General features: G+C 40.1%; 1 protein-coding gene and 9 non-coding genes across 10 annotated transcripts in view; all 10 read right to left on the bottom strand.

The window, feature by feature from the left end:
• The window catches only part of LOC137491225 (uncharacterized), a 482,468-nt gene that overhangs the window by 184,241 nt on the left and 272,981 nt on the right, over positions 1–25,246 (bottom strand). The gene's annotated exons all lie outside the window — the stretch shown is intronic.
• On the bottom strand, positions 11,438–11,510 carry trnam-cau (transfer RNA methionine (anticodon CAU)). Its single transcript has one exon. It is a non-coding gene; the product is annotated as a tRNA-Met (tRNA).
• Positions 12,292–12,364, bottom strand: trnam-cau (transfer RNA methionine (anticodon CAU)). Its single transcript has one exon. It is a non-coding gene; the product is annotated as a tRNA-Met (tRNA).
• trnam-cau (transfer RNA methionine (anticodon CAU)) lies at positions 14,848–14,920 on the bottom strand. Its single transcript has one exon. It is a non-coding gene; the product is annotated as a tRNA-Met (tRNA).
• On the bottom strand, positions 17,403–17,475 carry trnam-cau (transfer RNA methionine (anticodon CAU)). The gene has a single exon. It is a non-coding gene; the product is annotated as a tRNA-Met (tRNA).
• Positions 18,257–18,329, bottom strand: trnam-cau (transfer RNA methionine (anticodon CAU)). The gene has a single exon. It is a non-coding gene; the product is annotated as a tRNA-Met (tRNA).
• Positions 19,110–19,182, bottom strand: trnam-cau (transfer RNA methionine (anticodon CAU)). The gene has a single exon. It is a non-coding gene; the product is annotated as a tRNA-Met (tRNA).
• On the bottom strand, positions 20,812–20,884 carry trnam-cau (transfer RNA methionine (anticodon CAU)). Its single transcript has one exon. It is a non-coding gene; the product is annotated as a tRNA-Met (tRNA).
• On the bottom strand, positions 21,666–21,738 carry trnam-cau (transfer RNA methionine (anticodon CAU)). Its single transcript has one exon. It is a non-coding gene; the product is annotated as a tRNA-Met (tRNA).
• On the bottom strand, positions 22,519–22,591 carry trnam-cau (transfer RNA methionine (anticodon CAU)). The gene has a single exon. It is a non-coding gene; the product is annotated as a tRNA-Met (tRNA).

The following is a 25,246-nucleotide window of genomic DNA, read 5'->3' on the forward strand; positions in this document are numbered from 1 at the left end:
TTTTTGTTTAGCTTTTTTTGCCACTTACTGTTGCAGTCATGGCTTATTTATACATTTCTCCCTCGTTTTCCACTTTTTCACATACACAGACACACAGACATTCAGTATAAGGAGTTGATCTAAACCCTTAATCTAAACATTTGTAAGACAAAAAAAAAATAATTAAATTAGCCAATGTGATTTTATCTGGGCAACGGCATTGACGAATGCTGAATTTTGGGCTATAAGGGCGGGAGTCCGAGGGACGAGCCGACGGGTGGTCCCGAACAGTCTGGGTGCAAGCCCCTACGTTTTAGTAGGTCCAAGCGTTAAAGACAGCTATAGGGTGAGATTGTAAATAAAATTAGGGACAGTTTAATCGCCGAGGTTGTGACTGTGTGTGGATAATTTGCTTCACTGAGGTTGTGACTCTGTAGAAAATACAGAGAAAAGTCGACTCTGTTAAGGTGTGGTTGATTAAACATACATAGAAAAGTCGACTCTGTTGAAGGCGAGTGTAAATATAAGAAGTGATTAGAAGTTGAGAATTGTGAAAAGCGCGCATTTTATTTTATGTAAATGTTTGTCTGTTGCGTTAGTGACTAACAGTTGAAACTAGATTATTAAAGTTCGTCGAGACAAACTTTAGGCTGGCTTGAGAAAGTCTGTTGGAAATAGTTTATTTAGTTTAAACAGTTTTAAAAAGTATGAAAAGATGATAGACAGACAGACAGACAGATAGATAAATAGATAGATTTAACAGTTTGAAAGAGGATAGATAGATAGATAGATAGATAGATAGATAGATAGATAGATAGATAGATAGATAGATAGATAGATAGATAGATAGATAGATAGATAGATAACAAGTATTGTTAGATAGATAAAAACAGTTTATAGATAGATAGATAGATAGATAGATAAAAACGGTTTGAAGATAGATAGATAGATAGATAGATAGATAGATAGATAGATAGATAGATAGATAGATAGATAGATAGATAAAAACGGTTTGAAGATAGATAGATAGATAGATAGATAGATAGATAGATAGATAGATAGATAGATAGATAGATAGATAGATAGATAGATAGATTAAAACAGTTTGAAGATAGATAGATAGATAGATAGATAGATAGATAGATAGATAGATAGATAAAAACAGTTGATAGATAGATAGATAGATAGATAGATAGATAGATAGATAGATAGATAAAAACAGTTTATCGATAGATAGATAGATAGATAGATAGATAGATAGATAGATAGATAGATAGATAGATAGATAGATAGATAGATAGATAGATAAAAACAGTTGATTGATAGATAGATAGATAGATAGATAGATAGATAGATAGATAGATAGATAGATAGATAGATAGATAGATAGATAGATAGATAGATAAAAACAGTTGATAGATAGATAGATAGATAGATAGATAGATAGATAGATAGATAGACAGATAGATAAAAAACAGTTTATAGATAGATAGATAGATAGATAGATAGATAGATAGATAGATAGATAGATAGATAGATAGATAACAAGTATTGTTAGATAGATAAAAACAGTTTATAGATAGATAGATAGATAGATAGATAGATAGATAGATAGATAGATAGATAGATAGATAGATAGATAGATAAAAACAGTTTGAAGATAGATAGATAGATAGATAGATAGATAGATAGATAAAAACGGTTTGAAGATAGATAGATAGATAGATAGATAGATAGATAGATAGATAGATAGATTAAAACAGTTTGAAAATAGATAGATAGATAGATAGATAGATAGATAGATAGATAGATAGATAGATAGATAGATAGATTAAAACAGTTTGAAGATAGATAGATAGATAGATAGATAGATAGATAGATAGATAGATAGATAGATAGATAGATAGATAGATAGATAAAAACAGTTGATAGATAGATAGATAGATAGATAAAAACAGTTGATAGATAGATAGATAGATAGATAGATAGATAGATAGATAGATAGATAGATAGATAGATAAAAACAGTTGATAGATAGATAGATAGATAGATAGATAGATAGATAGATAGATAGATAGATAGATAGATAGATAGATAGATAAAAACAGTTGATAGATAGATAGATAGATAGATAGATAGATAGATAGATAGATAGATAGATAGATAACAAGTATTGTTAGATAGATAAAAACAGTTTATAGATAGATAGATAGATAGATAGATAGATAGATAAAAACAGTTTATAGATAGATAGATAGATAGATAGATAGATAGATAGATAGATAGATAGATAGATAGATAGATAGATAGATAGATAGATAGATAAAAACAGTTGATTGATAGATAGATAGATAGATAGATAGATAGATAGATAGATAGATAGATAGATAGATAGATAGATAAAAACAGTTTATAGATAGATAGATAGATAGATAGATAGATAGATAGATAAAAAATAGTTTATAGATAGATAGATAGATAGATAGATAGATAGATAGATAGATAAAAGCAGTTTGAAAAAGGATAGATAGATAGTTTTGAGGTCACAAAGTTAGATCTATTGTTAAGTCAATGACAGTCTTTTGCAATAAAAGTCTATGGGACAGTTGTTGCTAGGGTGCAGTATCTGGTAGTTAGGGTGTGGCTAGAAAGTTAAAAGCTCTTCAGTTATTGGCAGTTTGGTAGTCTAAGTTAAATGAGCTCAGCCATTAGTCTGTTTGACAGTCTGATGCAGAGTTATGAGCTCACAAAGTTTGATCCCATGTTAAGTCAATGAGAGTCTTTTGAATGGAAGTCTATGGGACAGTTTCTAGGGTCCAAAAGTGGTTGCTAGGGCGTGGCCAGAAAGTTAAAACCTCATCAGTTATTGGCAGTTAGGTAGTCTGAGTTAAATGAGCCCAGTTAGAAGTCTGTGTGACAGTCTGATGCAGAGTTATGAGGTCACAAAGTTTGGTCCAATGTTAAGTCTATGGGATTTTTCCGACGGTCCCGGGAAGTTTTTCGGAAAATCGAAAGTCGGATCAGTCGGAAAAGATATGGCATACCGAGTCAGAATAGTTTGGAGGTCTGGTGTGAGTTTGGTGGTCATAGCTCGAAAGCTCTAGGAGGAGATAGATTTTGAATTTTAGTCTCAGAAGAAGAAGAATAATATATAAAAAAAATTATAAGTTTAAATAGGATTTCAGTAGTCTGGCTTGTTTCTCAAGCCAGCCTAATAAGCATAGTGTACAGATATTTAGCCGGCTGTATATAAGCGTATATGATATTCAATTAAATGTCATTTAGAATTGTGAAAGTTCAGTAATTGGGAAAGTGCAAGAAGTTTGCAGGTGAAAATTTGATTGTTGGAGGAGGATAAATATTTTTTGATTGTGTATGTACAGTAAATGCAACATACAGAAGTTCATTAGTGTGTGTGAAAAACACTGTAAATATGAGGAAGTGGAGGTGTGAAAAATGCATAAGTAATTCAATTAAGAATGTGAGCAATAAGGAAAATGTTCCAGACAAAATTAAAAACTCAATGGGACAAGTGGTAAATGATTGGAACTAAGAAGAAAAAATGTGGCAAAGAAATGAGAAACAATATATGAGAAGCTTAAATGTGAAAATTGTGTAAAATATGTGAGTAGAGCAATGATTGAACAGTAAAATTGGCTACAATTTTGAGAAACAGAGAATTTGAGTTTTACAAAGTTAATAACATAGCAAAAGGGGGCCATAACGATGTTGTGGTAGTAAGAAATGGAAAAATTAGTTGGAATTTGTAATGTGGCATGATTTTGGCATTTGTTGGAACGGCTGTAGAAAGACAGATGAGGGGAGAAAAAAGAGGAAGTGCTCAGGCAGACAATCTTAGACAGACTGACAACAAAAAGGAAGTCAGAAAAAAGGAGCCACTCCTTTTCATGAGGAAGAAGCAGTTGAAGTAGGGGCAGAAGAGAGTAAATTATATTAAAAGAGTATATAAATTTTTTTTGATTAAATAATGATAGACTGTGATATAATAATTAGGGATATAGTATAAGTTACTAAATAAACAGATCAATTACAATGCAGTATAAAAAAGACAAGTGAAATAAAGAAATAATGGGAAATATGCTTAATACAGTTATATTTGTTGAAATGGAATTTGAAGCTATACGAATGAATATATTAATAAAGAAATGAATTTACTAAATAGAGGAGGATGACTTAAAGAATATAGACCAGTAGTTGTTGACTAGAACAAAAAGAACAAATAAATTAATAATACTAATAGGAAAAATAAAGAGAAATTAAAATACAACATAAAGACCAGCTATTAAAGAAACATTAGAATAAATACATTAGAGGAAAAAAGAGGAACATGACTTCGAGATGAGCTGTTAAACAGCAAAGAGATAAAATTGGCATAAGTCTCGGGTCGATGAAGAGAAAAATTAGAAGAAAATGTGACAGTTTAATATTGATCAACTGACGAGTTAATGAGCAAATATGTAAGGAAGATAAAAAATATGGATAAGAAAAACTTAAAAGCTTAGAATTAAAGAAATCCAAGTTATGGTTTGATAAGAAAAAGAAGAAGATATGTTTAAAATATATTGAAATAGGTTTGAAAAATATTATATACATAGAGAGAGAGAAAGACAGAGACATTAAACCGATGAGATAGAAACTAGAAAAATAGTTGCACTTGTAACACTTTGAGGAAGTGACACTTTGAGGAACTGAGATTTGATGTGAGAGGACAAGATTGAGTTTAGGTGCAAAAACTAAATAGAATAATAATATTAGTAATAATAATGATAAAAAAAAATTGTTATGGCTTACACTGGCTGTTTTCATCTATGAAAGTCAGCAGCATAAGACTATCTAAGCCATCATCTAGGGTCAAAGAAAAATCATGGATTCTTAGTGGATGTTAATGAACAAGATGAATTGAGTTCAATTTTTCTATATTTAAAATGATAAACACCAAGAAAGAAATTGATAATTAAACATTGCATTTCAGATATAAAAATATATATTAAACAAACATGAGGGGTCAAGGCCTAATATGAACCCTGAGATATAGCAGTAATGTTGAACAGTTATACCACTTGGTAGACCATGTCATAATTTGTGTTTTATGAATAATAACCCAACTGTGTCTTGTTTTTTAGTCTCCACCATCAAAGTGCCCTACAGCTTTGCCTGCAGACTAAGCAGACCATAGTGCTGAGTGGATGGGAGTGAAGATGCCAAACTTTACTTAAAACTATTATTGGAGGTCAAATTGATTTTAAACTTAATAAAACCTGTCTCATTGGTTAAACTCTAGAATGTGGTCACAATGGCTCACATGGTTCTTGAGTGCATGTTTCCCTAACATCAGAGATACCAAGTTCTGAAGGAAAACTGAGAAGGAGGTTGCAGTGGAGAAGAGCAGTAACTGGTCTCCATGAGACATTATTCCAAAGACGGGTAAGACTCTCGTTGGCCACCGGGAGCGACCTAAGCCAGGAATTTTGTCGCGGAAGACTAGGCACCTGTACAGGTAGGCAGGTGTTGAGTGAGATGGTTGTGGAGTGGAGCAGTGATGCTTGAAAGGCCTAGAGCATCCGAGTATTGAGGGGCACTGTGAAAGATCAGTAGTCTGCCTCAGAAATGTGGGCTCCTCCAAACCGGACCACAGTAAACTGCTAAATATGTCTGGAGATCAGACACTCAGAAAAAGGAACTTGTGGGTAAAGTAAGAGGCAGGGTGCTGTCAAGAACCATTTGAGACCATATGATGACTGGTAATATGAAAGAGACAGAATTTATTAAGGTTTTGTTATGAAAATAATAACTAAGAAAAATGAAAAAAAAAACAATGAATCTCTAAATGTATACTGTTGAAATGATATTTAACTATTTTTGCAAATTTTCAAAGGTTTATTGATACAGGGCATGAACAGGATATAGGAGGAAGTACAATGTATGGTGGTGACTAAAGAAGAAGAAACAACTATTGGTAACTAGAAGTCATTTGAATGATAAATTTTGATGGAATTGATTGTTTAAGTAAAGATTTACTAAAAGCAAAATATTATGTTGAATCCTCTAAATTAAGATGGGATATTAAAAACTAGAAAAGGTTGGTAACAGAAAAAAAATATTTATGCGTAAAGAAGAAATTGAAACATGAAAAATTGAACTCACGTCATCGGGTAAAAATTTATAGTTCTAATCTGATAAAAGAATTGAAACATAAAAAGAGAGTTTAAGAAAACAGATTTTCTTTCACATGTAACCATGTGAAGAAGTTTAATGATGAAGTAAAAAACAGCTGAAAGAAACGAATAAGAAAATTTAGTGATTTTTTAATTAGCTTATAAAAGTATATAAAAAGTGTATGGGCAACTAGTTGAACCGAAATGACGTAGAACTAATTAGTAGCCAAAAGAAAATCATAAAAATGATTAGAAGAAACTAAGTAATAAACAGTTGAGAAAATTAATTATCAAAAGTAGAGTCAAATTCAAAAACTGATTGATTATTAGTGAAATACTTAAATGGAGGATTATAAAATTAGCCAGCGTAGTGAAGAGGTTGTATGTTGTTGAACAATTAAGAGAAATACCTAGACAAGGTCATAGGGAATCTGTTTTAGACATTTTATTTAAGCTAAATTTTAACTGAGTTATAAACATAGATGTGACTAATTTAATTTGAATACAATTTTACAAGTAAGCAACAAACAAAAGAAGATTGTGTTTAGTTTTTGATTTAGAAGCAATTAAGGAGAAGAAATTTTAAAGCTGAGGTTAATAGTGTATGCAGAAATATGGTCATACTGATGAAAAATGTAAAGTGATTGATTTTTGAATTATCAGAGAGAGTGGTGTTGATTAAGCATGTTGATGAAATTTTACTTGCAGAAAAAGAGTAGACACCTAATTGATTGGGAAGCAGTTGTTATGACATTTATATGGAACTAGATTTAAAGGAAGTAAGTAAAATTATAGGGGATTAGATGACACGCCTCAATATTAGGATGAGTGGTGTCTGAGATAAGTGGAGTCAGATCGCCAAATAAATAAGCCATTTCAAATAACTAAACTGGTGAATGTAAAACACATTGTAATAAGACTAATATGAATTATAGACTTTAATTATATTTAGAGATATCAGAAACTGCAAGAGAAGAATGAGGGTGAGGTTATAATTGATTATAGAGATATGGGAGAACAGGTGAATAAAAATATATCTGCTAGTCATGATTGACAGCTATAATGAATGGCTAGAGGAGTGGCCAGCAAGCAAAGAGGACAGTCAGACAGTGATGAAGTGTTTAATGAAAGACGATTTAGAAACAAAAAGATGTTGAGTAAAAATTAGTTTGGATAATGATAAACGCTGAAATAATGAATATTTTAAATTGCAGCAAGTAATGGGCCTGAAGCATGAATTTAGGAATGGTGTAAGACTAATAATTACAGGGAAAGGTAGAGAAAATGGTTACAAATTTAAAAATAATTGGCAAAAATCTGTGCACAGACCAAACTGAATTGGATAAAAATCATGTTGAGGGGTATTAGTTTGTTATGGAACAAAACGATGGAATTAATGACTTTTGCATTGTTTACAGGACTGCAGTTTTGGGGACCTGGTGCAGCTTGGATGTGCAGTGGATTACTTATGTAGAGATTAAAATATGACAAATTAACAACTTTATTTCGGATTTTTCTAAACAGGTTGCTGAAGGTGTAAAGCTGGCCGGATTGACCTGAAAGTTAACATAGGGGTGTAAAACGGCCTGGAGCTAGGCCCAGGCCGAAAGGGGGATAAAACACCAAAAGGGGATATCTCATATCTAATTGGAGTGTGTAAGCATGTATTGGTGTGGGAGCTGAACACGCTGCACCACCAATGCATGAGGCCAACTGTATATTAGATACAGGCCAACACAAAAAGGGGAACTGAAAACCACATTAAATTCTAAAATAGAAAGAGAAAATAAGACTGATTTACTAGCATATCACAATCTGACAGAAAGTGTGTGATTAAGTGTGTATGGATGTTTCCCAGAGATGGGTTGCAGCTGGAAGGGCATCCGCTGTGTAAAACATATGTTGGATAAGTTGGCGGTTCATTTCACTGACAGTGGGGACCCCAAATTAATAAAGGGACTAAGCTTCAAAAAAAAAAAAAAATGAATGAATGAATTGGACAAATTAGACTGGAGAAATTTTTGAAAAAATTAATAAAACACAATCACATTTTAAAATTATTTTATTTTACACATTAGTTTTTTGATTTTTTTAAAAAAAAAAATATTTTTATACACACATTATTTTTTTATCTTCTATGTGAAGACATTTTTTATAATTTTTTTATATTTTATTTTAAGAAATTTTTATGCTTTTTATCTTTTATTTTAATGCCTTTGTAATGCTTTTTAAATCTTTTATTTTAAGACATTTGTATGTTTTTTCATAATCTTTTATTCTAAGACATTCAATGTTTTTTTTTAATCTTTTATTTTAAGAGGCTTTTTGAATCTTTTATTTTAAGAAATTTTAACGATTATTTAGTTTTAAACACATCATTATGAGTTTAAGATTCTTTTATTTGAAGACAATTTTAGGATTTTTTATTTGAACACATTTTTGAAGATTATTTTAGTTTAAGCCATTGTTGTTTTTAAATATTTCATTTAAAGACATTTTAAGATTTTTATTTTCAGCCATGGTTGTTTTTGAACCGTTTATTTAAAGAGATTCTTAAGATTTTTATTTTATTTTAATCACATTGTTGTGTTTTTGATTTTGCCATTTTAAGACATTGAGAGAAAAAATATGTTTGAATTTTGGTTTTAATAATTTGGTGACAAGTTTGAGCTAGTTTAATAACATTGTTACGATTGAGCTCTGAATCTTTCATTTTAATAATTGTTTAGTTTAATCCTACTTTGAAGCTGTTTTCATCCTAAATCTCAATTGTAATTTTGGTTCGATAATGAATTTAAAATGTTGAAATTCAGTTTGAACTATTCATGGGGATTATAATTTTGTATTAGTAAATTTCTAATTCCAATCACAAGTGTTTTCACAAGTGTTGATCTTTGATCTTATTATACAGAGGGATTTTTAATTAGAGCATATCTTTATGGGTGTGAATTTTCTTTTAATCAGATTTTTGTTTTTTTTATGTTGGAGTTTTTAAATTTTGTTTACATTTTTATTATTGTGATTCTTATTCTAATTTTGGTGGGGAAGAAGAAAACAAATTACCTTTATTGATAAAGTATATAAGAATGGAAAATTTTAATTATGGGATAATTGGAAGTTAATAAGAGTATTGGGAGTAATAAGCCTGAATATAGCAAGTATAATCCTTATTAAAAGAAGATATCGGAGTGACTTCAAGAGGGAAGAGACTGCACCACCGAAGAGGAGAACCAAGAGTGAGGAATTATAAACTGAATCCAGAAAAGTTAAAGAAATTGAGTTAAAAGGGGTTTTGGGCATTATCTAACATAATGAATAAGCACTATGATGTTAATGATTATTTTGAATGAGAGGGAAAACCAAGATTTAGGAAAACGCCTGTTGTAATGACAATTGGAATTTTTTGTGGGGATTTGATTATCTGTTTTTGTTTTTGTCTGCTCCAGAGAGGAGCAGAAAAGGGGAATTGTTGGAGAAAAAGAATTTATTTTCATTACTTTTGTGTTTTTTATTAGGAAAATGTTTAGACTAACAACAGATTAATCAATCTTTTCTATTGTAATATAAAACATCTTGACCAGACAAACTTTCTCTTTTTTACTGTGCTGCATACTTTTTAGAAGAACTGCTGACAAGTGGAAACAGCAGAATAAGAATAAATTTAGGTTTGTTCCAGAAGTCTAGACATGTCACAAGTTGTCATGATGCTTGTAGAAGTGTGAAATATATTAAAGATGCACGGAAGTGTTCAATTCTGGTATGCAGAGAAAGGTTGCAGAAAGAGGAAGTAATGTCCAGGGTTTACAAAGGGCCAAGGGACTGCAGAATGACTGATAAGTGACGTTAAACCAAAACTCCACCTGTTAAGGTCAGTTGTGTATATATGCTGGAGTGAGGAAATATATGTTAGTTGCGAACCTCTTGAATGTAATTTTTGTATTGCATTGGGGTAATGTAACTCAGAGCTCTGTCATTGAATTATTTAATTAATATTTTTGGCATTGAAGAAAACCCTCTCCAGACCTTTTCTTATTGAACACGCATGAAATTGGCTAGATATTCCAACAATGCAAGTGCACCGAAAGGGGATCAAAAGAACTGTCTTGGAATGCCATGTAGTAGAATGTCCTGGGATGCCGTTGATTTTTAAGGCAATGGGATTCGCAGGACTTTTCGTCAAATCCTCGCACAACGTTAATTCATGACATTTGACAGATCCACGCCGAACGTCAAGCGACAACGTGATAGGAATGGGAGCATCTTAACATCATTGCTTCAGACTCAGGAAATGTTCTTGGAACTTCACACAGCCAGGCCTCCAGAGGAGCTGTAGCTTTTTTTGCCCCGGGGAAGCATGATCCACACGGAAGGGAATAAGAAATGCTGCCCAGTCATCTAAGCGCTTCCAAGTGCCAAAAGGTAGCACCTTGCCCCGTGTGAGGCTCGAGCTCACAACCTGCAGATTAGGAGACTGACGCGCTGCCTACAGCGCCAACAAGGCAGACTGATGGACCTGGGCAAACTGTGAAATACCAGCTTCCATGTCACGGTGCTTCGGTGTGGATACTAGGAGACAGCCCGGGATAAACAGTGATGTAAGGATGACCAAGTGGTCTAAGGTGCTGCGTACAGGTTGCAATTTCTCCTGGAGGCGTGGGTTCGAATGCCACTTTCGACAAACCTAATCTTTGGCTATGAGTTCAGGCTCAAGTCTTTAACTCTCTGCCACCTTGTCAGAGTGATACAGTAACACTGACAAAGCACCGCATCAATCTCTTTGCGCCAAAGTTTATGCAGCCTAGCAGTGTCCCTGGCAGCCTTAATGGGCTCTTTAGACTGTAGGTTTTAAGGCGTTTGCGATCAAGGTATTGTCAACAAAAACTCGGAAAAGCATGTGAACAAAACAATGGACGATGGTTTTAATAAAAGTGAACCAAAAGGGGATCAAAAGTACTGTCTTGGAATGCCATGTAGTAGAATGTCCTGGGATGCCGTTGATTTTTAAGGCAATGGGATTCGCAGGACTTTTCGTCAAATCCTCACACAACGTTAATTCATGACATTTGACAGATCCACGCCGAACGTCAAGCGACAACATGTCAGGAATGGGAGCATCTTACCATCATTGCTTCAGACTCAAGAAATGTTCTTGGAACTTCACACCGCCAGGCCTCCAGAGGAGCTGTAGCTTTTTAGCCCCGGGGAAGCATGATCTACACGGAAGGGAATAAAAAATGCTGCCCAGTCATCTAAGCGCTTCCAAGTGCAAAAAGGTAGCACCTTGCCCCGTGTGAGGCTCGAACTCACGACCTTCAGATTATGAGACTGACGCGCTGCCTACTGCGCCAACGAGGCAGACTGTTGGACCAGGGCAAACTGTGAAAGACCAGCTTCTATGTCACGATGCTGCGCTGTGGCTCCTATGAGACAGCTTGGGTCAGGCAAGCATGTCAGGATGGCCGAGTGGTCTAAGGTGCTGCATTCAGATTGCAGTCCCCCCTTGAAGTGTGGGTTTGAATTACACTTCTCACAAACTTAATCTTTGGCAACACGTTCAGGCTCAAGTCTTTAACTCTCTGGCACCATGGCCGAGTGATACAGTAACACTGACAAAGCACCGCATCAATCTCGTTGCGCCAAAGTTTATGCAGCGTAGCAGTGTCCCTGGCAGCCTTAATGGGCTCTTTAGACTGTAGGTTTTAAGGCGTTTGCGATCAAGGTATTGTCCACAAAAACTCAGAAAAGCATGTAAACAAAACAATGGACGAAGGCTTTAATGCAAGTGAACCAAAAGGGGATCAAAAGTTCTGTCTTGGAATGCCATGTAGTAGAATGTCCTGGGATGCCGTTGATTTTTAAGGCAATGGGATTCGCAGGACTTTTCGTCAAATCCTCGCACAACGTTAATTCATGACATTTGACAGATCCACGCCGAACCTCAAGCGACAACGTGATAGGAATGGGAGCATCTTACCATCATTGCTTCAGACTCAGGAAATGTTCTTGGAACTTCACACCGCCAGGCCTCCAGAGGAGCTGTAGCTTTTTAGCCCCGGGCAAGCATGATCCACACGGAAGGGAATAAAAAATGCTGCCCAGTCATTTAAGCGCTTCCAAGTGCCAAAAGGTAGCACCTTGCCACGTGTGAGGCTCAAACTCACGACCTTCAGATTATGAGACTGACGCGCTGCCTACTGCGCCAACGAGGCAGACTGATGGCCCTGGGCAAACTGTGAAACACCAGCTTCCATGTCACGGTGCTTCGGTGTGGATACTAGGAGACAGCTCGGGATAAGTAGGGATGTCCGGATGGCCAAGCGGTCTAAGGCGCTACATTAGGGTTGCAATTTCTCCTGGAGGTGTGGGTTCGAATGCCACTTCCGACAAACCTAATCTTTGGCTATGCGTTCAGGCTAAAGTCTTTAACTCTCTGCCACCTTGTCAGAGTGATACAGTAACACTGACAAAGCACCGCATCAATCTCGTTGCGCCAAAGTTTATGCAGCGTAGCAGTGTCCCTGGCAGCCTTAATGGGCTCTTTAGACTGTAGGTTTTAAGGCGTTTGCGATCAAGGTATTGTCCACAAAAACTCAGAAAAGCATGTAAACAAAACAATGGACGAAGGCTTTAATGCAAGTGAACCAAAAGGGGATCAAAAGTTCTGTCTTGGAATGCCATGTAGTAGAATGTCCTGGGATGCCATTGATTTTTAAAGCAATGGGATTCGCAGGACTTTTCGTCAAATCCTCGCACAACGTTAATTCATGACATTTGACAGATCCACGCCGAACGTCAAGCGACAACGTGATAGGAATGGGAGCATCTTACCATCATTGCTTCAGACTCAGGAAATGTTCTTGGAACTTCACACTGCCAGGCCTCCAGAGGAGCTGTAGCTTTTTAGCCCCGGGGAAGCATGATCTACACGGAAGGGAATAAAAAATGCTGCCCAGTCATCTAAGCGCTTCCAAGTGCCAAAAGGTAGCACCTTGCCCCGTGTGAGGCTCGAACTCACTACCTTCCGATTATGAGACTGATGCGCTGCCTACTGCGCCAACGAAGCAGACTGTTGGACCAGGGCAAACTGTGAAAGACCAGCTTCCATGTCACGATGCTGCGCTGTGGCTCCTATGAGACAGCTTGGGTCAGGCAAGCATGTCTGGATGGCCGAGCGGTCTAAGGTGCTGCATTCAAGTTGCAGACCCCCTTGAAGTGTGGGTTTGAATTACACTTCTCACAAACTTAATCTTTGGCAACACGTTCAGGCTCATGTCTTTAACTCTCTGGCACCATGGCCGAGTGATACAGTAACACTGACGAAGCACCGCATCAATCTCGTTGCGCCAAAGTTTATGCAGCGTAGCAGTGTCCCTGGCAGCCTTAATGGGCTCATTAGACTGTAGGTTTTAAGGCGTTTGCGATCAAGGTATGGTCCACAAAAACTCGGAAAAGCATGTAAACAAAACAATGGACGATGGTTTTAATAAAAGTGAACCAAAAGGGGATCAAAAGTACTGTCTTGGAATGCCAAGGAATGTCCTGGGATGCCGTTGATTTTTAAGGCAATGGGATTCGCAGGACTTTTCGTCAAATCCTCACACAACGTTAATTCATGACATTTGACAGATCCACGCCGAACGTCAAGCGACAACATGTCAGGAATGGGAGCATCTTACCATCATTGCTTCAGACTCAAGAAATGTTCTTGGAACTTCACACCGCCAGGCCTCCAGAGGAGCTGTAGCTTTTTAGCCCCGGGGAAGCATGATCTACACGGAAGGGAATAAAAAATGCTGCCCAGTCATCTAAGCGCTTCCAAGTGCCAAAAGGTAGCACCTTGCCCTGTGTGAGGCTCGAACTCACGAGCTTCAGATTAAGAGACTGACGCGCTGCCTACTGCGCCAACAAGGCAGACTGTTGGACCAGGGCAAACTGTGAAAGACCAGCTTCTATGTCACGATGCTGCGCTGTGGCTCCTATGAGACAGCTTGGGTCAGGCAAGCATGTCAGGATGGCCGAGCGGTCTAAGGTGCTGCATTCAGATTGCAGTCCCCCCTTGAAGTGTGGGTTTGAATTACACTTCTCACAAACTTAATCTTTGGCAACACGTTCAGGCTCAAGTCTTTAACTCTCTGGCACCATGGCCGAGTGATACAGTAACACTGACAAAGCACCGCATCAATCTCGTTGCGCCAAAGTTTATGCAGCGTAGCAGTGTCCCTGGCAGCCTTAATGGGCTCTTTAGACTGTAGGTTTTAAGGCGTTTGCGATCAAGGTATTGTCCACAAAAACTCAGAAAAGCATGTAAACAAAACAATGGACGAAGGCTTTAATGCAAGTGAACCAAAAGGGGATCAAAAGTTCTGTCTTGGAATGCCATGTAGTAGAATGTCCTGGGATGCCGTTGATTTTTAAGGCAATGGGATTCGCAGGACTTTTCGTCAAATCCTCGCACAACGTTAATTCATGACATTTGACAGATCCACGCCGAACGTCAAGCGACAACGTGATAGGAATGGGAGCATCTTACCATCATTGCTTCAGACTCAGGAAATGTTCTTGGAACTTCACACCGCCAGGCCTCCAGAGGAGCTGTAGCTTTTTAGCCCCGGGCAAGCATGATCCACACGGAAGGGAATAAAAAATGCTGCCCAGTCATTTAAGTGCTTCCAAGTGCCAAAAGGTAGCACCTTGCCCCGTGTGAGGCTCGAACTCACGACCTTCAGATTATGAGACTGACGCGCTGCCTACTGCGCCAACGAGGCAGACTGATGGCCCTGGGCAAACTGTGAAACACCAGCTTCCATGTCACGGTGCTTCGGTGTGGATACTAGGAGATAACTCGGGTTAAGTAGGGATGTCAGGATGGCCAAGCGGTCTAAGGCGCTGCGTTAAGGTTGCAATTTCTCCTGGAGGCGTGGATTCGAATGCCACTTCCGACAAACCTAATCTTTGGCTATGCGTTCAGGCTAAAGTCTTTAACTCTCTGCCACCTTGTCAGAGTGATGCAGTAACACTGACAAAGCACCGCATCAATCTCGTTGCGCCAAAGTTTATGCAGCATAGCAGTGTCCCTGGCAGCCTTAATGGGCTCTTTAGACTGTAGGTTTTAAGGCGTTTAGATCAAGGTATTGTCCACAAAAACTCAGAAAAGCATGTAAACAAAACAATGGACGAAGGCTTTAATGCAAGTGAACCAAAAGGGGATCAAAAGTACTGTCTTGGAATGCCATGTAGTAGAATGTCCTGGGATGCCATTGATTTTTAAAGCAATGGGATTCGCAGGACTTTTCGTCAAATCCTCGCACAACGTTAATTCATGACATTTGACAGATCCACGCCGAACGTCAAGCGACAACGTGATAGGAATGGGAGCATCTTACCATCATTGCTTCAGACTCAGGAAATGTTCTTGGAACTTCACACTGCCAGGCCTCCAGAGGAGCTGTAGCTTTTTAGCCCCGGGGAAGCATGATCTACACGGAAGGGAATAAAAAATGCTGCCCAGTCATCTAAGCGCTTCCAAGTGCCAAAAGGTAGCACCTTGCCCCGTGTGAGGCTCGAACTCACTACCTTCCGATTATGAGACTGATGCGCTGCCTACTGCGCCAACGAAGCAGACTGTTGGACCAGGGCAAACTGTGAAAGACCAGCTTCCATGTCACGATGCTGCGCTGTGGCTCCTATGAGACAGCTTGGATCAGGCAAGCATGTCTGGATGGCCGAGCGGTCTAAGGTGCTGCATTCAAGTTGCAGACCCCCTTGAAGTGTGGGTTTGAATTACACTTCTCACAAACTTAATCTTTGGCAACACGTTCAGGCTCATGTCTTTAACTCTCTGGCACCATGGCCGAGTGATACAGTAACACTGACGAAGCACCGCATCAATCTCGTTGCGCCAAAGTTTATGCAGCGTAGCAGTGTCCCTGGCAGCCTTAATGGGCTCATTAGACTGTAGGTTTTAAGGCGTTTGCGATCAAGGTATGGTCCACAAAAACTCGGAAAAGCATGTAAACAAAACAATGGACGATGGTTTTAATAAAAGTGAACCAAAAGGGGATCAAAAGTACTGTCTTGGAATGCCAAGGAATGTCCTGGGATGCCGTTGATTTTTAAGGCAATGGGATTCGCAGGACTTTTCGTCAAATCCTCACACAACGTTAATTCATGACATTTGACAGATCCACGCCGAACGTCAAGCGACAACATGTCAGGAATGGGAGCATCTTACCATCATTGCTTCAGACTCAAGAAATGTTCTTGGAACTTCACACCGCCAGGCCTCCAGAGGAGCTGTAGCTTTTTAGCCCCGGGGAAGCATGATCTACACGGAAGGGAATAAAAAATGCTGCCCAGTCATCTAAGCGCTTCCAAGTGCCAAAAGGTAGCACCTTGCCCTGTGTGAGGCTCGAACTCACGAGCTTCAGATTAAGAGACTGACGCGCTGCCTACTGCGCCAACGAGGCAGACTGTTGGACCAGGGCAAACTGTGAAAGACCAGCTTCTATGTCACGATGCTGCGCTGTGGCTCCTATGAGACAGCTTGGGTCAGGCAAGCATGTCAGGATGGCCGAGCGGTCTAAGGTGCTGCATTCAGATTGCAGTCCCCCCTTGAAGTGTGGGTTTGAATTACACTTCTCACAAACTTAATCTTTGGCAACACGTTCAGGCTCAAGTCTTTAACTCTCTGGCACCATGGCCGAGTGATACAGTAACACTGACAAAGCACCGCATCAATCTCGTTGCGCCAAAGTTTATGCAGCGTAGCAGTGTCCCTGGCAGCCTTAATGGGCTCTTTAGACTGTAGGTTTTAAGGCGTTTGCGATCAAGGTATTGTCCACAAAAACTCAGAAAAGCATGTAAACAAAACAATGGACGAAGGCTTTAATGCAAGTGAACCAAAAGGGGATCAAAAGTTCTGTCTTGGAATGCCATGTAGTAGAATGTCCTGGGATGCCGTTGATTTTTAAGGCAATGGGATTCGCAGGACTTTTCGTCAAATCCTCGCACAACGTTAATTCATGACATTTGACAGATCCACGCCGAACGTCAAGCGACAACGTGATAGGAATGGGAGCATCTTACCATCATTGCTTCAGACTCAGGAAATGTTCTTGGAACTTCACACCGCCAGGCCTCCAGAGGAGCTGTAGCTTTTTAGCCCCGGGCAAGCATGATCCACACGGAAGGGAATAAAAAATGCTGCCCAGTCATTTAAGCGCTTCCAAGTGCCAAAAGGTAGCACCTTGCCCCGTGTGAGGCTCGAACTCACGACCTTCAGATTATGAGACTGACGCGCTGCCTACTGCGCCAACGAGGCAGACTGATGGCCCTGGGCAAACTGTGAAACACCAGCTTCCATGTCACGGTGCTTCGGTGTGGATACTAGGAGACAACTCGGGTTAAGTAGGGATGTCAGGATGGCCAAGCGGTCTAAGGCGCTGCGTTAAGGTTGCAATTTCTCCTGGAGGCGTGGATTCGAATGCCACTTCCGACAAACCTAATCTTTGGCTATGCGTTCAGGCTAAAGTCTTTAACTCTCTGCCACCTTGTCAGAGTGATGCAGTAACACTGACAAAGCACCGCATCAATCTCGTTGCGCCAAAGTTTATGCAGCGTAGCAGTGTCCCTGGCAGCCTTAATGGGCTCTTTAGACTGTAGGTTTTAAGGCGTTTGCGATCAAGGTATTGTCCACAAAAACTCAGAAAAGCATGTAAACAAAACAATGGACGAAGGCTTTAATGCAAGTGAACCAAAAGGGGATCAAAAGTTCTGTCTTGGAATGCCATGTAGTAGAATGTCCTGGGATGCCGTTAATTTTTAAGGCAATGGGATTCGCAGGACTTTTCGTCAAATCCTCGCACAACGTTAATTCATGACATTTGACAGATCCACGCCGAACGTCAAGCGACAACGTGATAGGAATGGGAGCATCTTACCATCATTGCTTCAGACTCAGGAAATGTTCTTGGAACTTCACACCGCCAGGCCTCCAGAGGAGCTGTAGCTTTTTAGCCCCGGGCAAGCATGATCCACACGGAAGGGAATAAAAAATGCTGCCCAGTCATTTAAGCGCTTCCAAGTGCCAAAAGGTAGCACCTTGCCCCGTGTGAGGCTCGAACTCACGACCTTCAGATTATGAGACTGACGCGCTGCCTACTGCGCCAACGAGGCAGACTGATGGCCCTGGGCAAACTGTGAAACACCAGCTTCCATGTCACGGTGCTTCGGTGTGGATACTAGGAGACAACTCGGGTTAAGTAGGGATGTCAGGATGGCCAAGCGGTCTAAGGCGCTGCGTTAAGGTTGCAATTTCTCCTGGAGGCGTGGATTCGAATGCCACTTCCGACAAACCTAATCTTTGGCTATGCGTTCAGGCTAAAGTCTTTAACTCTCTGCCACCTTGTCAGAGTGATGCAGTAACACTGACAAAGCACCGCATCAATCTCGTTGCGCCAAAGTTTATGCAGCATAGCAGTGTCCCTGGCAGCCTTAATGGGCTCTTTAGACTGTAGGTTTTAAGGCGTTTAGATCAAGGTATTGTCCACAAAAACTCAGAAAAGCATGTAAACAAAACAATGGACGAAGGCTTTAATGCAAGTGAACCAAAAGGGGATCAAAAGTACTGTCTTGGAATGCCATGTAGTAGAATGTCCTGGGATGCCGTTGATTTTTAAAGCAATGGGATTCGCAGGACTTTTCGTCAAATCCTCGCACAACGTTAATTCATAACATTTGACAGATCCACGCCGAACGTCAAGCGACAATGTGATAGGAATGGGAGCATCTTACCATCATTGCTTCAGACTCAGGAAATGTTCTTGGAACTTCACACTGCCAGGCCCCCAGAGGAGCTGTAGCTTTTTAGCCCCGGGGAAGCATGATCCACACGGAAGGGAATAAAAAATGCTGCCCAGTCATCTAAGCGCTTCCAAGTGCCAAAAGGTAGCACCTTACCCCGTGTGAGGCTCGAACTTACGACCTTCAGATTATGAGACTGACGCGCTGCCTACTGCGCCAACGAGGCAGACTGTTGGACCTGCGCAAACTGTGAAAGACCAGCTTCCATGTCACGGTGCTGCGCTGTGGCTCCTATGAGACAGCTTGGGTCAGGCAAGCATGTCAGGATGACCGAGCGGTCTAAGGTGCTGCATTCAGGTTGCAGTCCCCTTTAAAGTGTGGGTTTGAATTACACTTCTCACAAACTTAATCTTTGGCAACACGTTCAGGCTCGTGTCTTTAACTCTCTGGCACCATGGCCGAGTGATACAGTAACACTGACGAAGCACCGCATCAATCTCGTTGCGCCAAAGTTTATGCAGCGTAGCAGTGTCCCTGGCAGCCTTAATGGGCTCATTAGACTGTAGGTTTTAAGGCGTTTGCGATCAAGGTATGGTCCACAAAAACTCGGAAAAGCATGTAAACAAAACAATGGACGATGGTTTTAATAAAAGTGAACCAAAAGGGGATCAAAAGTACTGTCTTGGAATGCCAAGGAATGTCCTGGGATGCCGTTGATTTTTAAGGCAATGGGATTCGCAGGACTTTTCGTCAAATCCTCACACAACGTTAATTCATGACATTTGACAGATCCACGCCGAACGTCAAGCGACAACATGTCAGGAATGGGAGCATCTTACCATCATTGCTTCAGACTCAAGAAATGTTCTTGGAACTTCACACCGCCAGGCCTCCAGAGGAGCTGTAGCTTTTTAGCCCCGGGGAAGCATGATCTACACGGAAGGGAATAAAAAATGCTGCCCAGTCATCTAAGCGCTTCCAAGTGCCAAAAGGTAGAACCTTGCCCTGTGTGAGGCTCGAACTCACGACCTTCAGATTAAGAGACTGACGCGCTGCCTACTGCGCCAACGAGGCAGACTGTTGGACCAGGGCAAACTGTGAAAGACCAGCTTCTATGTCACGATGCTGCGCTGTGGCTCCTATGAGACAGCTTGGGTCAGGCAAGCATGTCAGGATGGCCGAGCGGTCTAAGGTGCTGCATTCAGATTGCAGTCCCCCCTTGAAGTGTGGGTTTGAATTACACTTCTCACAAACTTAATCTTTGGCAACACGTTCAGGCTCAAGTCTTTAACTCTCTGGCACCATGGCCGAGTGATACAGTAACACTGACAAAGCACCGCATCAATCTCGTTGCGCCAAAGTTTATGCAGCGTAGCAGTGTCCCTGGCAGCCTTAATGGGCTCTTTAGACTGTAGGTTTTAAGGCGTTTGCGATCAAGGTATTGTCCACAAAAACTCAGAAAAGCATGTAAACAAAACAATGGACGAAGGCTTTAATGCAAGTGAACCAAAAGGGGATCAAAAGTTCTGTCTTGGAATGCCATGTAGTAGAATGTCCTGGGATGCCGTTGATTTTTAAGGCAATGGGATTCGCAGGACTTTTCGTCAAATCCTCGCACAACGTTAATTCATGACATTTGACAGATCCACGCCGAACGTCAAGCGACAACGTGATAGGAATGGGAGCATCTTACCATCATTGCTTCAGACTCAGGAAATGTTCTTGGAACTTCACACCGCCAGGCCTCCAGAGGAGCTGTAGCTTTTTAGCCCCGGGCAAGCATGATCCACACGGAAGGGAATAAAAAATGCTGCCCAGTCATTTAAGCGCTTCCAAGTGCCAAAAGGTAGCACCTTGCCCCGTGTGAGGCTCGAACTCACGACCTTCAGATTATGAGACTGACGCGCTGCCTACTGCGCCAACGAGGCAGACTGATGGCCCTGGGCAAACTGTGAAACACCAGCTTCCATGTCACGGTGCTTCGGTGTGGATACTAGGAGACAACTCGGGTTAAGTAGGGATGTCAGGATGGCCAAGCGGTCTAAGGCGCTGCGTTAAGGTTGCAATTTCTCCTGGAGGCGTGGATTCGAATGCCACTTCCGACAAACCTAATCTTTGGCTATGCGTTCAGGCTAAAGTCTTTAACTCTCTGCCACCTTGTCAGAGTGATGCAGTAACACTGACAAAGCACCGCATCAATCTCGTTGCGCCAAAGTTTATGCAGCGTAGCAGTGTCCCTGGCAGCCTTAATGGGCTCTTTAGACTGTAGGTTTTAAGGCGTTTGCGATCAAGGTATTGTCCACAAAAACTCAGAAAAGCATGTAAACAAAACAATGGACGAAGGCTTTAATGCAAGTGAACCAAAAGGGGATCAAAAGTTCTGTCTTGGAATGCCATGTAGTAGAATGTCCTGGGATGCCGTTAATTTTTAAGGCAATGGGATTCGCAGGACTTTTCGTCAAATCCTCGCACAACGTTAATTCATGACATTTGACAGATCCACGCCGAACGTCAAGCGACAACGTGATAGGAATGGGAGCATCTTACCATCATTGCTTCAGACTCAGGAAATGTTCTTGGAACTTCACACCGCCAGGCCTCCAGAGGAGCTGTAGCTTTTTAGCCCCGGGCAAGCATGATCCACACGGAAGGGAATAAAAAATGCTGCCCAGTCATTTAAGCGCTTCCAAGTGCCAAAAGGTAGCACCTTGCCCCGTGTGAGGCTCGAACTCACGACCTTCAGATTATGAGACTGACGCGCTGCCTACTGCGCCAACGAGGCAGACTGATGGCCCTGGGCAAACTGTGAAACACCAGCTTCCATGTCACGGTGCTTCGGTGTGGATACTAGGAGACAACTCGGGTTAAGTAGGGATGTCAGGATGGCCAAGCGGTCTCAGGCGCTGCGTTAAGGTTGCAATTTCTCCTGGAGGCGTGGATTCGAATGCCACTTCCGACAAACCTAATCTTTGGCTATGCGTTCAGGCTAAAGTCTTTAACTCTCTGCCACCTTGTCAGAGTGATGCAGTAACACTGACAAAGCACCGCATCAATCTCGTTGCGCCAAAGTTTATGCAGCATAGCAGTGTCCCTGGCAGCCTTAATGGGCTCTTTAGACTGTAGGTTTTAAGGCGTTTAGATCAAGGTATTGTCCACAAAAACTCAGAAAAGCATGTAAACAAAACAATGGACGAAGGCTTTAATGCAAGTGAACCAAAAGGGGATCAAAAGTACTGTCTTGGGATGCCATGTAGTAGAATGTCCTGGGATGCCGTTGATTTTTAAAGCAATGGGATTCGCAGGACTTTTCGTCAAATCCTCGCACAACGTTAATTCATAACATTTGACAGATCCACGCCGAACGTCAAGCGACAATGTGATAGGAATGGGAGCATCTTACCATCATTGCTTCAGACTCAGGAAATGTTCTTGGAACTTCACACTGCCAGGCCCCCAGAGGAGCTGTAGCTTTTTAGCCCCGGGGAAGCATGATCCACACGGAAGGGAATAAAAAATGCTGCCCAGTCATCTAAGCGCTTCCAAGTGCCAAAAGGTAGCACCTTACCCCGTGTGAGGCTCGAACTTACGACCTTCAGATTATGAGACTGACGCGCTGCCTACTGCGCCAACGAGGCAGACTGTTGGACCTGCGCAAACTGTGAAAGACCAGCTTCCATGTCACGGTGCTGCGCTGTGGCTCCTATGAGACAGCTTGGGTCAGGCAAGCATGTCAGGATGACCGAGCGGTCTAAGGTGCTGCATTCAGGTTGCAGTCCCCTTTAAAGTGTGGGTTTGAATTACACTTCTCACAAACTTAATCTTTGGCAACACGTTCAGGCTCAAGTCTTTAACTCTCTGGCACCATGGCCGAGTGATACAGTAACACTGACGAAGCACCGCATCAATCTTGTTGCGCCAAAGTTTATGCAGCGTAGCAGTGTCCCTGGCAGCCTTAATGGGCTCTTTAGACTGTAGGTTTTAAGGCGTTTGGGATCAAGGTATTGTCCACAAAAACTCGGAAAAGCATGTAAACAAAACAATGGACGATGGCTTTAATAAAAATGAACCAAAAGGGGATCAAAAGTCCTGTCTTGGAATGCCATGTAGTAGAATGTCCTGGGATGCCGTTGATTTTTTTTTTTTTGTATATATAGTTTTATTAAGTTTTTGCTTTTATATACATATAAACAAATAATAATAAATAAATAAAATAACATCCTTGCAAAATAATGATGATTCAATGGCAACAACAGTTAAACAAATAACAAAAAAACAAAACAAAACAAAAACAAAAACAAAAAGGTACAGTTCAGCTCACAAACAAAAATAGGGCTTTACAGGTGCCTATGTACATACATGGGAGTTCAGTAGGTCTGGAAAATTTAAAGAATATTGAAGTATTAATAGTAAGTGTGAAACAATCAATAAAACCAACCATGACATTCTTAATTAAATCCTCTTGTCAGGATTGAAGCAATGTCAAAGTCAATATATGCCAGGAAAGGTTCCCAGATTTTATGAAAAACTCCACTTTTGTTATGTACAATACAGGTCAGATAATCTAACGACACATATTCAAGAATAGTTCGGTGCCACATCCTAACAGAGGGAGCCTTATCCGAGATCCATTTTAAAAGTATACATTTTCTTGCATTAAAAAGAAGGAAATTGAAAAGCCTCATTTTGTACTTATCAAGACTTACAGGAGGGGACATTCCTAACAGAAAAGATGCTGGATCTGGAACCACAGAAACACCCAAAACCTTACTCACTTCTTCGGAAACCCCCAACCAGAACCTCTGTATTTTGTTACAAAACCAGAAACAGTGGGTAAGGTTACCCATTTCTGTCTTGCACTTGGGACAGAGTGGAGAGAAATCAGCTCTAAATTTACTACGCTGGAGAGGAGAAATATGAGCTCTATGAAGAATCTTAAGTTGGATAGCTCTAACTTTATTACATATGCTCAAATTCTTTGCATTTTTCCAAACTATATTCCAATCTTCATCTGTTATTTGAATATTAAGTTCCTTTTCCCAGATTATTTTAAGAAAATGAGTAGATGCATTAGCATACTCCGATAACAGACTATAGAATGAACTTATAGATTTGATCAAGTGCATCTTAAATAGCTGCTTTTCAATTTCTGAAGAACTTGAATTAGTAAGAAGTGTTGTATCTTTTTGAATATAATTTCTTATTTGTAAATAGCGGAAAAAGTCTCGTCCATCCAGAGAATATTTTTGTGAAATCTGACTAAAAGACATGAGAACATTATTATCAAAGAGATCTTCTAGTTTAGAAAGTCCCTTATGATCCCACTGTTGAAAACGTGAATCACTAATACCTGGGGGAAAATCTAGATTATTACAAATTGGAGTATAAATTGATGTTAAACATGACTTACCATCTAGTCGTCTAACCGAATGCCAAGCCTTGACAGAATTTAAAGTTATAGGGTTTGTGGAAGCTACTCTAACAGTCTTCATTCTTTTGAGAAAGAGCAAATTGCGAAGGGGAACCTGTGATTGGGAAGACTCTATATCCAGCCACAATGAAGCTGGGTCTTCTGAAATCCAGGTATTTATGTAACGTAAATGGGCACCCAGTTGATATCTTCTAATATCCGGAAGACCAAGACCACCCATATCCTCCGGTAGACGCAATGTATTAAACCTAATGCGAGGTCTTTTACCAGCCCATATAAAATAACTAAAACATCTGTCCAGATCTTTAAAAGTTTTCTGCAAAAAAAATTACTGGGATCATCTGAATCGGATATAACAATCTTGGAAGAATGTTCATTTTCAAAAGAGCAATTCGCCCCAGCCAGGATAGAGAAAGAGTATTCCATCTCTCTAGATCAAGTTTAATCCGATTAAAAAGAGGGGTAAAATTTGATTTAAACATCTGGTCAAATTTAGGGGTTATTTGTATTCCTAGATACACAAAGCCTAGTGGAGACCACTTAAATGGAAAAGAAACTGAACTTGACGGGATAGTTTTTAGACTACCTAAAGGCATTGCTTCAGATTTACTAAAATTAATCCTATAGCCTGAAAAGGCACTAAACTCTTTAATAACATTAATAAGATTAATTATAGATATTTCTGGTTTTGATAAGAAAACAAGAACATCATCAACATAGAGATTAATCTTATGCTGGTTATCCGCTATAGTTAAGCCATATATGCCTAAATCTGACCTAATTGATTCAGCGAGAGGTTCTATTACTAAAGCAAAAAGAAGCGGAGACAATGGGCAGCCTTGTCGAGTTCCTCTACTGATCT

The sequence above is a fragment of the Danio rerio genome, chromosome 4 (assembly GCF_049306965.1).
Source record: "Danio rerio strain Tuebingen ecotype United States chromosome 4, GRCz12tu, whole genome shotgun sequence".
NCBI classification, from domain to species: Eukaryota; Metazoa; Chordata; class Actinopteri; order Cypriniformes; family Danionidae; genus Danio; species Danio rerio.